Source organism: Piliocolobus tephrosceles, chromosome 3 (assembly GCF_002776525.5).
Source record: "Piliocolobus tephrosceles isolate RC106 chromosome 3, ASM277652v3, whole genome shotgun sequence".
NCBI classification, from domain to species: Eukaryota; Metazoa; Chordata; class Mammalia; order Primates; family Cercopithecidae; genus Piliocolobus; species Piliocolobus tephrosceles.
In genome coordinates, this window is record NC_045436.1 from 148,481,285 (window position 1) to 148,496,873 (window position 15,589).

Below are 15,589 nucleotides of genomic sequence, written 5' to 3' on the forward strand. Positions count from 1 at the left end.
GCTGGGATTACAGGTGCACACCACCATGGCCGGCTAATTTTTTCGGTATGTTTTTAGTAGAGATGGGGTTTCACCATGTTGGTCAGGCTGATCTCAAACTCCTGACCTCAAGTGATCCACCCACTTCGGCCTCTCAAAGTGCTGGGATTACAGGTGTGAGCCACCGCGCCCAGCCAATCTCTGGTGTTCTTTAGCGTGTTCCACTCCCTTCTGTCTTTCCTGTAAGCTCATTTTATTATCATTTTCCCTTTATGGTCTCTCCTTCACTGGACTGACTTCCTGGAGGACAGAAATGGTATCTTACTTATCTTTACCTACCTAGAGCCATGCTGTTTTCTGGGCTGATCCTTGAACATGTCAAGCAAGTTCTGGTCTAAGGCCTGTATCTGCATTGCCCTCCCCCAGATATTCCCACATTTAATTCAGGCTTCTCCTCAAATATTAGCTCGTCAGAAAGATTTCTCTTCTGTAAAATGCTGGTAAATGTTTAACAACTGGCTCCCTGGGATAAAAAGCCCTGACCTATAGTATTTGCCAATTTCCATAGTGTAAATACATCCATCATGGTCGATTTAAAACTACAATGTGATATCACTGAACACAGAGTTGGGAAGAGATTGGAGCAGCACACCATTATATAATATTTCCAATACACAGGTATCATAGATGTAAATAACTTAAAGGACATAGATCATGATAATAGTAATCTACATAGAAGATGCTGAGTTTGAGTATTTATTAGCTTTGTTTTTAATATAATATGTTGACTTTGAAATTTATATAATTTAATTTTCAGTAATGGCAGTATTCGATTGTTCTCACACTGCTGTAAAGAAATACCTGAGGCTGGGTAATTTATGATGAAAAGTGGCTCACGTCCCACGGCCTCTGAAGGAAGCATGATGCTAGCACCTGCTCAGCTTCTGGGGAGGCCTCAGGAAACTTACAATGGCGGAAGGTGAAGAGGGAGCCGGCACTTCACAAGGGCTGAGCAGGAGGAAGAGAGAGAGCAGGGAAGTGCCACACACTTTTAAACAACCAGATCTCCTGAGAACACACTCGCTGTTGTGAGGACAGTACCAAGGGGGAAATCTACCCCCCTCACCCATGATCCAATCCCCTCCCATCAGGCCTCACCTCCAACATTGGGGATTACAATTTGACACGAGATTTGGGCGGGGACACAGATCCAAACCCCACTAATGTCTGTGTTTAACGTCTGCTCTCACAATTACAATTCCTAAAAATTGACGAGTGTGCTCTCATGAATCAGGATGAGCTGTCGCCAATATACCATTGACTCTCTTGTTCACTGTACCTCACATGGGATCTTCACCACTCTCTTCTCCTACTTTGTTTTTCTTCAGTTTATCACTCCCTGCCATGCTGTTATAAATTTGATTTAAAAAATATTGACTGTCTTTTCTGCTGTTTTTTCCCTAACTCAGCCTTCAGCACCTAGAACAGTGCTTGGTTTGTAGCAGATGTTCAGTAAGTATTTGTTGAAGAATGAATCACTGGGTCCCTTATGCTTATAAAGAAAAAATAAACACAGAAAATAATAATAATATAAGACACAGGTATGAAACCTACACAAACCTTTTCTCTAAAACAAGTGAACCTTTCTGAATTTAACGAAGAAAAATGTATCATCACCATTATCTCAGTGTTCTAATTTGAAGGCTGATGAGAAAATGAGTAAATAATGTACCAGGAGACTTTATCGGTGTACTCATTACTGGCCATAAACTCAAAGTACACCAACAGCAAATCTTGTTGGCAGATCATCTGGAGTTTAATGATCTTTCTCAGTGAAAATTTAAAATATCTATTATTTACGCCTATTTTCTTTTTCTTTTTCCTTTTTTTTTTTTGAGATGGAGTCTTGCTCTGTCACCCAGGCTGGAGTGCAGTGGTGCGATTTCCGCTCACTGCAGCCTCTGCCTCCTGGGTTCCAGCGATTCTCCTGCCTCAGCCTCCATGGTAGCTGGGATTACAGGCACATGCCACCATGCCCGGCTAATTTTTGTATTTTTAGTAGAAACGAGGTTTCACCATGTTGGCCAGGCTTGTCTCGAATTCCTGACCTCAGGTGATCCGCCCACCTCGGCCTCCCACAGTGCTGGGTTTACAGGCATGAGCCACCACGCCGGGCCTATTAATGCCTATTTTCCTTAAATTCATAAAATTGTCTGATTTTTTCTTATTACTAATTGTAATTATTCTTTGCACTTAAACTACCACTAGGCCTTCTGATATTAAAAGTTTGACACCAGGGCTGGTCTGTGATCCTTGACTCCGCCTTCCTCTTCTCTTTTTCCTCCTGCCAGTGTCTGCTTATCCAGCACAACCCACCACCTCTCCCTAGCTCTCAGGGCAGGAGTCATTCATTCTGATTAGGGGGTTGATGTTCAGTTAAGCATCATTGTGTCCTTTTGCCTGGGGCATTTGAGTGGTTAACCAGGCATGAAGTTGCTGGTGAACATAGAGAAGCACTGTCACTGAATTGCTGTGTGCTTTAGTTTCTGCCTTGGTCAGAGAGATACCCCAACCACGTCCTCAGAATGTGCGAGGATAAAGCCGTGTAAGAGATTTGTGTTTGAAAACTTCAGCACCCTCTAAAGTGCTAGCATACTCATTCCAGCTTGGGACTGAGCCTGACACCTTTTTTTTTTTTTTTTAACACCTCTGCAAAGAGTTAAATTTAAGAGACTTCGCAGGAAGGGAAAGTTGGATTTTGTTTTGTTTTGTTTCCTGAGCACCACATAATTCCTGATGTTTCTGAAATATCCCTGGTTTGGAAACTGAATATTTAGCCTGTCTGGGCAGCCACTGTATAAATTGCCGTGCTCCAGATGAAGCTGTCTGATCCATTGTGTTGTTCTTTTTCATCAAAATTACCTTGATCTACCACCTTCTCACCTCTGTCGTTTCTAATTGTGCCTGCATTCATATGGAATTTAGTCTGTATTTCCTGAAGTGAACAGTATTACATAGGAGACCTAGGTGTACTCTTAAAAGAAATACTGGCCTCAAACAAACTTATGTGTCAAAGATAACCCACAAGTCATAATTTAAGGTGGATCATACAGCCTTAAATTCTTAAAGGACCATTGTGTTTGATACGGTTTGAGTCTATGTCCCTGCCCAAATCTCATGTCAAATTGTAATCCCCTGTGTTGGAGTTGAAGCCTGGTTGGAGGTGATTGGATCATGGGGGTGGATTTCCCCTTTGGTGCTATTCTCATTATAGTGAGTGAGTTATCAAAAGATCTGACTATTTAAAAGTATGTAGCACCGCTCCTGTCTCTCTTCTTCCTGCTGTGGTCACTTGAACACATGCCGCCTTCCTCTTCGCCTTCCTCTTTACCTTCTGCCATGGTTGTAAGTTTCCTGTGGCCTCCCCAGACATGCTTCCTGTAGAGCCTGTGGAACTGTGAGCCAGTTAAACCGTTTTTCTTCATAAATTAATTACTTGGTCTCAGGTATTTCTTTACAGCAGTGTGATAATGTACAAATACAGTGTTTAAGTCAAGAAAAAAGAATTTTAAACCTGTAGACTTTCCCATACTAACTGCTATTCAACTTTTTTCTAATCCCATTTTCTTTCAGTGATTAAGTACTCAATATGTCTCTCTCTCTCTCTGTGTGTGTGTGTGTGTGTGTGTGTGTGTGGTATGACGGTTTCAGATGACTCAGACATCCTTCCTGTAAGAGGATTGTACATCCACCCTTTGTCCTTTGTAAGGGACAATCAGGGTTCTTAGTCCCCTCTTAATGTTAAGAAAACCAATTGTTTTTCAACAAACTTCAGACATGATGTACATAAAATAAGTTTAAAGTTTTTACCATTACAGTTTTCATATTTTGCTTTACAAAATGTCCTCTGACTAGCACAAAGATAAAGACTTCTGCAGAAAGCAGAAAATTCTTGAGTACTGGTTATTATCACATTTTAAAAAATAGTGTCATCATTTGGCTTGATAAGATCCTATTAAAATGTAGTTTGACAAATATAATTTGCTATAGACAGGCTCATTTTGAAATTAAAGGTTTGGGTAATTATATAGTTGGACATCTAAATAATTAAAGATTTTCAATAAGTTTAGTCATTCCTGTATGTCAAATATCCCATTCCATATCTTTATGTCTTAATGCTCGGTTAACATTTTTATGTATGTGTCTTAGTTCATTCAGGCAGCTATAACAAAATATCATAAACTAGAGTAGCTTATAAACAACAAAAATTTATTTCTCACAGTTCTGGAGGCTGGGAAGTCCAAAATCAAAGTGCCAGCTGATTCACTGTCTGCTGAGGGCCACCTTCTCACTGTGTCCTCAAATGGTGGAGGAGTGAGGGGACTCTCTTTGACGTCTTATATAAGGGCACTAATTCCATCCGTGCGGGCTCTACTCCCATGACCCAATCACCTCCCAAAGGCCCCACTTCTAATATCATCATCTTGGTGGTTAGGATTTCAACATATGAATTTGGGAGGACACAAGCATTCAGTCCATAGCAATGTGTATTAGTTTTTAGTTTTGGTAATGGAGAAAAAAATTCCATGTTCAATCATAAAAATACCCTTTGAAAAGTTTTTCACAAAAATTTGCCAAAACATTGAATGGTTAATTTTATGTAACATTAATGGTATGTCTAACACACAGATGAAAGAGATATTACAATGAACAAGAAAAGTAGAATTTTTTAAAAGGCTCAGAAAAGTAAATTAACAACCCCAAATCACAGAATCAATCTGATGAATAAACATTAAATATTAGTTTTATTAATGGTAAAACCTGGATTGAGGCTTCACGTCAAAAGTAGCAAGTTGTCCACATACATTAACTTCCACCTCTTCTAAAACTACAGTAAAATGGAAATAAAGGGATATATTTGGAAGACATAAATCCACAAGGACAAAGAGAATGAGAAGAGGTGGGAAACCACAGCAAATTGTGGAGGGTGGAAAGTAGTTGGAAGAGTGGGGACTGTCATGGCAGCCTCGAGAGAGCTGAATCCCACACTGGCTGTAGGAAAGCCAAGAGCAACTAGTTCCAAGGTAGACTCCCTCTACCACACACTGATTCAGGAATTGGTAGACCCAGATACTTCTGCAAGTTAAGGTGAAGGTGTCTAAGACCAGAAAGATTGACTGGAAATCTGTTTAAGAAGCAGTTAGATCTCTAGACTCCTTATACCCCATGTCGATGGTGATTGCCCCTTTACTACACACATCAGCAGAAGGCTGGAGATTTATTATCTAGCATTTATGCTGAGGATTTCTTGACTGAGGAACCCTAGATATGGATTACATTCAGGACACCAAAGTGAAGATAGGAGGAATAAATAAAAATTGATATACTATGAATATTGATACCACCCCATGCTTCTTGTTGATCTATTTTCCTGGAATGCTGGTAGAACCTTATGAGATTGTAACAAGCCCAAAAAGAAAGAACAAGAACTACTGATGTTGACAGTTCCCCAGTGAAATGCTCAGCCAAGTCACCCATATATCTGATATAGCATGCAGAACTTCTAATCAACTTTTTGTCCCCTACTGTTAAATATGAGATGACAGCCAAGAACCACCACATTTTGAGCACACCCTCCAATATGAAAGACAAAGGCCAAAATAAACAAACCACAAGAAGACAATAATCTATATGAAAAAGAGGTTATGCATGGAAAAGAGAATGTGAAAAAACAAAAAATATGTTAAGAAAGATGAAAAAAATTGTGCTTTTCTTATAATTAAATGTGAGATTATATGTATATAAGAATATTATTATCTTATAATTAAAAATGAGAGAATATTTAGGGAATAGAAAATAGTTCATGAAAATTAAAAACATAATAGTAAAAATGAAAAATTCCAAAGAATGCTTAGAAGAAAAAGTGCAAGAAGTCTTCCTAGAACAAAAAATAAAAATAAAAAAAAAGAGAAAAGGGTTTTTTGTTGTTGTTGTTTGTTTTCTTTCTTTCTTTTTTTTTTTTTTTTTTGACAGGATCTTGCTCTGTTGCCCAGGCTGGAGTGCAATGGCATAAACACAGCTCACTGCAGCCTCAACCTCTTGACCTCAAGCAATCTTCCCTCTTCAGCCTCCTGAGTAGCTGGGAGCACAGCCATTTGCCACTAGGCTCAGCTAATTTTTAAAAATTCTTTTGTAGAGATGGGGGTCCCACCATCTTGCCTAGGCTGGTCTCAAACTCCTGGGCTCAAGCAATCCTCCTGCTCCAGTCTCCTGAAGTGCTGGGATTACAGGCATGAGCCACCACACCCAGCCTAAAAAAATGTTTTATAAATGAGAAATCAAAGGAGTAATTTCGGAATTACAGGAAAGGAGAGCAGAGAAAATGGAGGGAGAGAATCATCAAGGAAATAATTCAAGAAAAATTCCCAGAGGTAAATTTCCACATTAAAAGGGTCCTCTGAGTACCCGATGAAATATGTTTAAGACCCACATTGAGACACGTGATAATGAAATTTCAAAACATTCTTGCCAAATGAGGGAGTGAACCCAAGAAGATGACATGGGATCTGAGAAACAGGTGATTCATAAGAGAAAAATGAAAAGTATCTCTAGGACCATGTTACAGGAAGACAGTGAAATGACCTCTGTGCAGCTGACCTATCAGTTAATCCCAATGGAGCAGGTCAGAAAGCACCAGGAGAGACAGTTTCAAAAAGTCCAAAATGGTAGAACACCTGATGGATTTGAAAGCACTGAGAGGAGATTGGCTCAACTGGAGGAAAAGTTGGGAATAAATTAGCATTAGGTATTAGAAATTTAGGCACCCTTTTAAAAAGGCAATTATATAAGTTCTAGAGAAATAAATTGTCGGGAAAGGAAAATAAGTAATATATGATTTTTTGATTTAGCTGCCAACAGTGTTTCCATTTTACACAGCCATAAAATAGAAACACTGAATATCGATCTAACCAAACTTACAACATAGTGGGAGGGTGGAGACATTGGGAGGAGTGTTTGTGTGTGTGTCTAGACGTACTTTTTAAAATGTAAAATCAGGCCTGGCACTGTGATTCACACCTATAACCCCAACACTTTGGGAGACCGAGGTTGGGGGAATGCTTTGAGCCCAGGAGTTTGGGACCAGCCTGGGCAAGACAGGAAGACCCCATCTCTACAAAATGTTTTTGTTTGTTTGTTTTTGAGATGGAGTTTCGCTCTTGTTTTCCAGGCTGGAGCATAATGGCACGATCTCGGCTCACTACAACCTTCATCTTCCGGGTTCAAGCGATTCTCCTGCCTCAGCCTCCCTCGTAGCTGGGATTACAGGCATGCACCACCACACCTGGCTAATTTTGTATTTTTAGTAGAGACGGTGTTGGTCAGGCTGGTCTTGAACTCCCTACCTCAGGTGATCCACCCACCTCGGCCTCCCAAAGTGCTGGGATTACAAGCGTGAGCCACCACGCCCTGCCAAAAATTAAAAAAAAAAAAGAAAATTAGCTGGGCTTCTGGTCCCCTCTACTTGGGAGGCTGAGGTGAGAGGATTACTTAAACCTGGAAGGTTAAGGCTGCAGTAAGGCATGATTGTGCCACTGCACTCCAGCCTGTGTGATAGAGTGAGACCCCGTCTCAAAAAATAAAAATAAAGAGTAAAATCATCTCCTACAGTGGGAAATAAATAATGTTTAAAAGTAAAAAATAAATAAATAAAAATATCTAAGGCATATCTATATAAGAATGTTCTTCAGAACCATTGAGGGAAATACAAAAGAATTGGTTGAAAAGAATGAAATGTAGTTGCATTATTGGAAATGGCAAAGTTGTAGAGGCTGCCATTTTTCTTAACAAGCCTTTTAGAATTATGTAACTCTTTAAATTATGGACATGTATAACTTTCATTTATAAATATAAAACAAAAAAAAAAAATCCGTTTTGAAGAAGAGGCTGTGAGGTGAAATCAAATGGGCTGCACATTAATTTGGCCCAGTTGGTCTTTATTCAAGAATTGAGGTCTGGGGCACCCCAAACTTTAGAGGTGCCTGAGAAGGCACAGCCAGAACTGTAGGAGAAAAACAGAGAGTGTGGTGTCTTGGAAGCCAAGTGGGTCAAGTGTTTCAAGGACCAATTATCAGCTTTCTCAAATGCTTCCAAGAAGAAAGTAAGAAAGTTCAGAAATCGGCCGGGCACGTGGCTCGCGCCTGTAATCCCAGCACTTTGGGAGGTTGGGATCGCGCCACTGCACTTCAGCCTGGAGACAGAGCGAGACTCCGTCTCAAAAAAAAAAAAAAAAAAAAAAAGAAAGTTCAGAAATTACCATGTGAATCAAGAATACACAAATCCCAGGTATTTGCTTGAGATTTCCAGCCCACAGAAAAAAAGCCGTTGGCTTCCTAGTTCAAAATAACCTGGGGACCTTAAAAAACAGACAAAGAACCATCTCTCCAACCCCGATCTCTCTGTTTCTGTCTCTTTCTGTCTCTCAAAGCCTGAGTTATGGTTAGACCTTTGGACTTTATGGGGTACAGCTTAGGCGTTTGTCAAGATGTTCTGTTCTGATTCTGGTGGTCAGCAAGGCTTGGGGACACTGGCTTGGCTAGATAAAGTGGAGAACAGGAGCTGATAGCTGTGCAGTGAACACACCTACAGATCCTTTATATATTCAAACTGCAGTTACTTTACCCTTATCAATAATCCACATATCTGAGGTTTTTGTTAATATTCACCTCATATATAGCATGTTTTTAGCATCATATTTTAAAATATCCATTTTACATTAAAGAAAGTGAATGGACTATACTCTTTGTAAGGGATTTTTCTCCTGGAGTTTTATGTTATGACACATGATACCTATTCTCATACATAACCACATTGTCATTCGGATATTAAAGACTTCCTTTTGGATGAAAGTGTTAGACTTTGAGAGAGACAGGCAAGCTGTAATTTCACAGGCTTTTATAAAAGAACAACTTATACAGGCACCAAATAGCTCATAATTCAGTTATTAATTCTACAGTCATCTTTTAACCATAAAGGCTTTCTGGAACAGTAATAATAAAAAGCAATTTTTCTTGTACTAATGACTATTCACTTGTATTATTCAGTATAATAGTATTCTTTTCTCTGAAAATTTTTAACTATTAAAAACATCTCTTTTTTATTGCAGTAAAATATGTTACATTAAATTTACCATTTTAACCTTTTTTTAAAAAATGTACAGTTCTGTGGCATTCAATACATTCACATTGTTGTGCAATCAGTACCCATCCATCTCTAGAACTAAAACATATCTTTGGTTTACATTGTAAATATTTAAAACTAATTGTTTTATATGAGTAATGTCCGTTGAAAATTAAGTATTGGCCAAGCTAATAAAAACTAATATAAATATTATATTAGTTTTTATAATAAATATTATATTAGTTTTTATATTTATATAAAAACTAATATAAATAGAGAATACTAAGAAAACAGTTTATGAGTATCTTGGAATATCTCATTTTCCTCTTTTACTGTATTAGTTTTCTAGATAACAAATTATCTTAGAGCTTTGCAGGTTAAAACAACAAATATTTTACATTCTTTTTATCATATTAAGCCTTTGACATCTTTTGAGTATTTTACATTACCATTGTCAATTCAGACTAGCCTCCTTTCAAGAGCTTGATAACTGCCATGTGGCTAGTAGTTACCATTGTGGACACCACAATTCTATGTACTGCGGTTACTGGTAAGTTTTAGTAATCTGTTTCTATCTCTAGCTCTGTCTCTGTTCCTAGCTAGATCTATGTAAACATCAATTTAGTACATTTGTATTACTAAATCTTTAATAAATGTTGGATTCTACATGGAAATTAATTAAGAGAACTACCAGATTTATACGAACAACCGGCAACACACAGGCTGCAGCAGCCCACACATTCATCTCTAGGGTAAGCTGTAAGAGTTCAGAATTAGTAGAGAGCGCTCTGGGCTTAGTTCACCTCTCCAAGCCCTGTGGTATTAGTATTCCTGCATTAAAATAGCAGATTCACAATAAACAATAATGAAACCACTACTGTAAAGAGAAGAAACAAACTGCAGGTTACTTCCTTTCCTTCATTCTCCATGATCACTTCGAGTTTTTATGTGTGTTTACATGTTAAAACAATGAAACATAGAAGCTATGAGGTGTAATATTTTTCTTTGGTAAAATGCAAATTTGAGTTGTTATGTGAATCATTTTAGTGTGTTTGAATAAATGCCTTTATAATGGAATCATATTCATCTTTTTTATTGATAATGGTTTTTAAACTATAAAATCAAGAAAACAAATATAACTATTACATGATACTTATAGAAAATATTTTTGGCATATGAAAGAGCAAAGATTTAAAAAAAAACACACATTCTAGGTGCCAGATACATTGGGTTTTCCACTGCCATAAGCCTAACCTCTTTTAAATACTACCCTTCTCTCAAGCTCTTTTTTTTTTTTGAGATGGAGTTTCACTCTTGTCACCCAAGTTGGAGTGCAATGGTGCGATCTCAGCTCACTGCAACCTCCGCCTCCTGGATTCAAGTTATTCTCCTACTTCAGCCTCCCAAGAAGCTGGGATTACAGGTGCGCACCACCACACCCAGCTAACTTTTGTACTTTTAGTAGAGGTGGGGTTTCGCCATGTTGGCCAGGATGGTCTTGAACTACTGACCTCAGGTAATCCACCCTTTTTGGCCTCCCAAAGTGTTGGGATTACAGGCATGAGCCACTGCGCCTGGCCTACCTTTCTCTCAATTAATATGAGAAAGTAGAATTAGAATAGGTTAAAGCACTGACACACTTAACTGAATCTGGTATTTTCTTTCTTAATACACTGTAATTATTTTGTATTAAATATAAAAGGGGCTTCCTTTTTATAGTATTTGAGTTTTTGGCTCTTTTTAATTTAATGGATGCCTGCTTTCCTTTTTTCAAACCCTAGAACAGAACACATTGTAGATACTAAATTATTTGCTGGCATACTTGCTGTATGATAACTCTTCAGTTATCATGAGGGCAGCCTGGAAAATAAGCTCTGGACTAAGCTTTAGAGCTCATTTTAGGTCTCAGAAGCAGGGGGTTGTAGGACAAACTCACAAACACATGAGAGTTGCACCAATTACACTCAATTCACTTGGTACCATCCTGGTTTTGTAGGGCCCATGGATGGGCTCAGCTAGATGAAATCCCTCTATATGAAGGAGCTGGGCACCCCAGGCCATGGCCTTGATCAAGATATCATAAGAGGATGTTGTCTAGACAACATCAACATTCCAGGACCCTGTCTACTGATGGGCTTAAACTAAGGAAAGTTATATAACATTAGCCAACATACAGTCATAATTATTATTAATAGTTTATTGCAGGTACAGCAAAAGTGTTAGAAATTTCCCTGTGGTCCCAGCTACTTAGGAGGTGGAGGTGGGAGAATCACTTAAGTCCGGGAGGTTAAGGTTGCAGTGAGCAAGATGGCACCACTGCACTCCAGCCTGGGTGACAGAGTGAGACCCTGTCTCAAAAGAAAAAAGAAAGAAAGCACCTACTCCATGTTTTGGTATTTCTGTCTTAGGTATTTATTTATTTATCTTTACTGTACAGCTTGCATATTTATTGAACAAATACTACTAAAATAACTAAAATACACTGGGTACTTGTCATGAGTGCATCAGTAAAGATCATGTTGTTACAAAAGCCCGCATTTTCTGCAGTGCACAACTGCAACTCTACACTAAATGCCACACGTGCGGAATACTGTTTTTTTTTCTCTATTTGCACAGCTGATGTACCTATTCTAACAAAGGAAAGAGGAGGAATGCACAAGAAATTCAGGCCAATGGGGGAGAGAGAAGAGAACGAAGACGTGCAGTGCATGGGTCATCGGTGTGTTGACGAAGAGTCAAACTTGGCCGAGTGAGATGGCTCACACCTGTAATCCCTGCACTTTGGTAGGCTGAGACAGGTGGATCATCTGAGGTCAAGAGTTCAAGACCAGCCTGGCCAACATGGGGAAACCTTGTCTGTATCAAAAATACAAAAATTAGCCGGGTGTGGTGGTGCACACCTGTAGTCCCAGCTACTCAGGAGGCTGAGGCAGGAGAATTACTTGAAGCTGGGAGGTGGAGGTTGCAGTGAGATGAGATCGTGCCACTGCACTCCAGCCTGGGCAACACAGTAAGACTCTGTCTCAAAAAAGAAAAAAATAAAAGAAAGGAAAGAAAAGAGTCAAACTCTAAAATCTTTGAAGAGATTTATTCTGCACATAAGAATAAATCTTCAGAAGATCCTGAGAACACGTGCCCAAGGTGGTTGGGGCACAGCTTGATTTTACACATTTCAGGAACACATGAGACATCCATCAAATATATTTAACATATACACTGGTCCGGTCCAGACAGGTGGGGAAACTTGAAGCGTGCGGGAAGGTGGGGGCTTCCAGGTTATAGGTAGATTTAAAAAGTTTCTGATTGGTAATTGGTTGAAAGAGGTTGTGAAGACCAAAGTTTAGTGTGCAGATGAAGCCTACAGGTAGAGGGATTCAGAGAGAATAGATCGTAAATGTTTCTTTTCAGACTTAAGGTCTGTGTTGATGTTAAAGCTGGAGGGATATAATGAGGCCTGTTTATCCTCTACTTCCCATCACTGCCTGAACCCGTTTTTCAGGATAAATTTGAGAGTGCCCTGGCTGAGGAGGAAGTTCATTCAGATGGTGGGGGGGTGGGTGGGGCTTAGAATTTTGTTTTTGGTTTACAGATATTTAACAGTCAGAAGCAGAACAATTCCAAACAAGGCCTGCCCTGTCAAAGGAAGAGCTGAAAAATGGCCACATAAAAAATAGGATGGGCTTTAGACTGGCTAACACAACAACATTCCATAAATAGATGGTATTTTATTTTTGTTTATCCCATTTCAAGGGGAGCAAGGACAAAGATGTAAAATCTATGCCTTACTTATCAAAACTGCCAATAAAAAAGAGTACTCTACTTTCAAAAATTATTCTTATTTTGTAAAGACATTTTTTCCAACTTAATTTTTGGAAAAGGTGTAATTTTCATATTCCTACTCAGATGCCAGTGTTTTGGATTTTTTTTCCAGAAGGAATTTATTTAAAAAGAGTTTGCCTCCCCCCATCCCCAATATCATTTCAAACAATAAGGATCCAAAGAGGCACCTCAAAATCCCTTTAAAATGAATGTTTTTCTTTCTCTAAACAGGCAGGCAAGGTGACGGAAAAGAAGAGATTTGGTAAGTAAATTACAGTTTTGTGATTGCCCCTGCTACTGTCACTGCACGTCCATGAGTGTCATCCACGCTACTGTGACTGCATGTCTGTAAGTGCCAGCCAGTGAGACACTAGTCTCTCACACACTATGGCAGCATTCACTCAGCCTACACCACTGAGGAAGAAAGCTGCACTGAAGACATGAGGAAAACAAGTCAATCCAGTCTAGAGAACAATAGCCAGGGAAACAGAGTACCAATACCTTCTTAGAAAGTGGAAGGAAAAGATAACTCCTTCGGGGCTACCTTGCCAAGGAGCATGTTGAAAATCCAAAATAGGCCAGGCATGGAGGCTCATTCCTGTAATCCCAGCACTTTCGGAGGCCGAGGTGGGCAGGTCACCTGAGGTCATGAGTTAGAAACCAGCCTGGCCAACATGGTGAAACCCAGTCTCTTAAAAAAATACAAAACTTAGCCAGGTGTGGTGGTGCATGCCTGTAATCCCAGCTACTCGGGAGGCAGGAGAATTGCTTGAACCCAGGAGGCAGAGGCTGCAGTGAGCCAAGATCATGCCACTGCACTCCACATTCCAGCCTGGGTGACAGAGAAAGACTCCATCTAAAAGGAAAAAATAAATAAATAAAATAAAATCGAAAATAGCACCATTCATCAGTGTCTCAGGTCCTGTGGCAGCATCTCAGTCACTTACCATAAGGAAACAGTGAGTTTCCAACTACTTCTATACATCAAAAGGGTACAGGGATAAAATATAGAGATATACAGACAATTGATGAACATAAACTATGAGGCTTGATACATGTAAATGAAAAAAAAAGTGGTGGTGGTGGGGGAGTCTCAGCCTCTGCAAGAAGCAGGAGCTGTTTGAGTGAAAAGGCAGGAGTGGGTTGGTCGGATGAACAGGGTGGGAGACAGCTGTGGCAGACAGTGCTGTAGTGAATCAGGCCTGTAGGCCCACCTGTAAGGGTTGTAAACGTGTATTCACGGTGTGAAATCTGAGTGTTTCCACTTGAGACAGAATGGCTAGAAACTGATTTGATGATACCCATTTGTTCACTGTAAATTATAGCAAGGCTCAGAGCCCCATTGTTTCTTCTTATACTTGATGATTTGCAGAGAAAAAAATCCCATAGATGATACCACGACCTCGTCAAAACCCACACACCATATGTAATACAAATGGAGGTGTTCAGATTTTAAAAAGTGGAGTTGTTTTAGTCCGTTTTGACACTGCTATGAAGAAATACCTCAGAGTGGGTAATTTATAAAGGAAACCTCCTTGGAGGCCTCAGGAAACTTACAATAATGGCTGAAGGCAAAGGGGTAGCAAAAGCACATCTTACATGGTGGCAGGCAAGAGAGAGTGAAGGAGTGAAGGGGGAAGAGCGCCTTATAAAGCCATCAGATCTAGTGACAACTCACTTACTATCACAAGAACAGCATGGGGGAAACCAGCCTCATAATCCAATCACCTGCCACCAGGTCCTGCCTTCAACACATGGGGATCATGGGGATTACAAATGGAGATGAGATTTGGGTGGGGACACAGAACCAAATCAGATTGGAGGTAGCTGATTCTTGAGGAGCAGTCTTCATTGCTGCGCAGTGGAGTCAGGGAGACAGAGTTGGTCTCATTGTTCTTCTTGCGGCTCAATTCCTTTGGGACAGAAAGTCTTCCCTTAGGAAGCCTTCTCTCCATCTCCTTGTTTGGAAATGGTTCGTGACTGACCTAGGCAAAGAGTTCTGGGTAATAAACCATTTTGAGAATCCTAGTCTTGGGTTTCTGTTCTCTTTCTCTTCAGTCCAGGTAGACCAACAGACAAAAGCCCCTCTCCCTGTTCACTCTCTCTCCCCTCTACACCTGAAACACAAATGTCCATCTTAGAGCATTTTTAACCTACAGCAGGGATCTGCAAACATTTTCTCTAAAAGCCCAGATAGTGTTATAAAAGTGTTGGGTTTCCAAAGATCTGTGCTGTAGACAACATGTAAGTGACTAGGTGTGTTTGTGTTCAATGAAACTTCATTTGTGGATACTGAAATTTAAATTTCATTCAATTTTCACATGTCACGAAACATTCTTCTCTTCCTTTTTCTTTTTTTATACCCATTTAAAATGTAAAAGTTACTCTTAGCTATGGGCCATACCAAAACAGGCAGTGGGCTGGGTTTGTCCTGTGGGAGTCATGCTTGCCCATCTCTGTCTTAAGGGAACTGTTGTGTATGTGTGCTGCCAGGCTCATGCATAACAGTTCGCAGCAGTGTTACCTGTAACAGCAACAAAACAAAAAGTCTACCATGAAACATAGGTAATAAGTAATAATTTGTGATATAGTCATAGAATGGAACACTGCATGG

At 39.7% G+C, this 15,589-nt stretch overlaps 1 pseudogene; it reads right to left on the reverse strand.

Moving 5' to 3' along the window:
• Positions 1-2,812: 2,812 nt before the first annotated feature.
• On the reverse strand, positions 2,813-14,990 carry LOC111550884 (annotated as a pseudogene).
• Positions 14,991-15,589: the final 599 nt, after the last annotated feature.